The 2,196-nt window shown below is 37.1% G+C and overlaps 1 long non-coding RNA gene across 1 annotated transcript; it reads left to right on the top strand.

The window, feature by feature from the left end:
• On the top strand, positions 231 to 703 carry LOC109836019. Its single transcript, XR_002245781.1, has 3 exons — positions 231 to 265; positions 384 to 520; positions 631 to 703. It is a non-coding gene; the product is annotated as an uncharacterized LOC109836019 (long non-coding RNA).

Genomic DNA, 2,196 nt, shown 5'->3' with positions numbered 1-2,196 from the left:
AAGAAGCTGCATGACCATCACTTGGGCTCACACTCCTACGCCAATCTGGAGGATGTTTATTGTCAGGATACGGTATATGTCATTTAAAGATTTAAAAGATCTTAATGTTTAGTATGATTATGAAATCTCAAAATTTATAATATGATAGAGGAAATCATTAATGCCGATACACTTGAGGGCAAAAGCGGCATATGGTACTTTCCATGAACAATATATGCGTGATGAGAAGAATCGGGATAAGATCACGGCAAATCTCGAGTTAGTGGTGAGACTTATACATATCTTGAGTAGTATTATTAATTCTATTTTGTTAACATTACGAGGAAACGAGAACACAAATAATATGGTCATTATCTTGAATTAACCATAAATTTGTGCTTTAGGAGGGATTTGAGAACGCATCCAAGGAGGCTGCATCTGTCTACATTTCGCAGGAGGAGGAACAAACCGAGCCAGACCCTCACATGCTTTCTGCAGAGGAGAACATCAATCTCACACAGAACCTGATGGGTCATAATAGGTAAGGATGGTGAAAAATCGAATCAATTTGAATACTACATACTATTTATATTTGTTTACCATTATTGAATTTGAGAGCAAAGTTTAATATTTATTTCTCCCTAATAATAGGAGAGGAAGATATCCTCTGCATGGTGTCGGAGCTTCACCCGGTATAAGCATTAGATCGTCCACAACATCCTCCACACCATCTACATCGCATAGAGCAGCCACAAGCAGTTTCCAGGCTATGCCATTTGTCGCACGTATCTCTGCCTTCTTGATTGACAAAATTGACCCGGAGCTGCATATTCAGGTGACTAATGAGATGACTAGAGTTGCGCTGACGGCGAACTCGATGGACGATCTCATGGGGTATGTTATACAATATTTAGGCGGTGCTATTCCTTATAGCGCGTATGGTGGTGTCATACGGATCATTAGCTCGATTGGCGATAATTCCGGCGCTAGACAGAGTAGTGCTCAGGTACCTTATTTTTTCTTATATTTATAAATTCATTTTTATCTAATATGTTATCAAACACCACATAATGATTATTCAATTAAACATTCAGAGTGGAGATATTGGAAGGAGCAGCACCCGTTCTCGTAATCGGGATAGAGATACCCCCACCGACGACGATGGATGAGGTTTTTTTATTTTTAATACAATAAATAGTTTTATTTGTTATAGCACTACATTTATTCATGTCATGTATCCTATCTTAGTCATGTGCATTGTTAGTATATATGTTGTTGGATGTGTATTAGACGGAACTGATTGATGTATATTTTGAAGTGGATGGTTGGATTTGTACAATGTGTTGGATTTGGTTATATTTGGTTTTTGAATGGAATTGTTATGAATTTTAATTATAATTGGATGGTTGAATGTATTCACGTGTACAGTATTTTCTGGATGTATTCAAATATTAATGTAATTGTATAGGAAAGTATAAATTGTAATTAATTTTTTTTCTGGAAAAAAGGCAACCTAGACGGAATTCCGTCTAGGTTGTGAAAAACCAACCTAGACGGAAATTCCGTCTGGTATGACAAACCAGACGGAATTCCGTCTGGTATGGAAGACCAGACGGAATTTCCGTCTGGTTTGTCAGACCAGACGGAATTCCATCTGGTCTGGCAGACCAGACAGTATTCTTTATTCCGTCTACGTTAACTTCCATCTAGGTTGATCTACCTAGACGGAATTCCGTCTAGTTTGATTCTATCTAGACGGAAGCAAAATAAACCACCCAAACTAGACGGAATTCCGTCTAGTTGAACTAATCTAAACGGAATTTGAATCAACCTAGATGAAAATTTCCGTCTAGTTGATCATTTTTCTATTAGTGTGATTAGCGAAAAAAGGGTCACAAAAGACTCCATATAGGAGACAAAAGATAGGAGTTGAACATAATACTCATGAGAATCCTATATAAAAGACAAAATATGGGGAAAAGAAGTCGATCAACTCTCTTTGCATCTCAAAAGAAGAAGAGTCAGAGTCACTCCTATGAGACAAACTGCAAAACAACTGGTCCACACACTCCTTTTCCCCTCTTGAAAGTAAAGAAGACCAATGAACATTGTTAGCAATAAGTTGATGATATATGAGAGAGTAAGGTCGTTGAATATTATTAAATATTTATTATTATACTCCCTCCATGTTCACCAAATAATAATAGCTCCAATATC

Source organism: Asparagus officinalis, chromosome 4 (genome assembly GCF_001876935.1).
Source record: "Asparagus officinalis chromosome 4, Aspof.V1, whole genome shotgun sequence".
In the NCBI taxonomy this organism is placed as follows: domain Eukaryota; kingdom Viridiplantae; phylum Streptophyta; class Magnoliopsida; order Asparagales; family Asparagaceae; genus Asparagus; species Asparagus officinalis.
The sequence above is the reverse complement of the archived record's forward strand: the minus strand, read 5'-3'. Positions and strand labels throughout refer to the sequence as shown.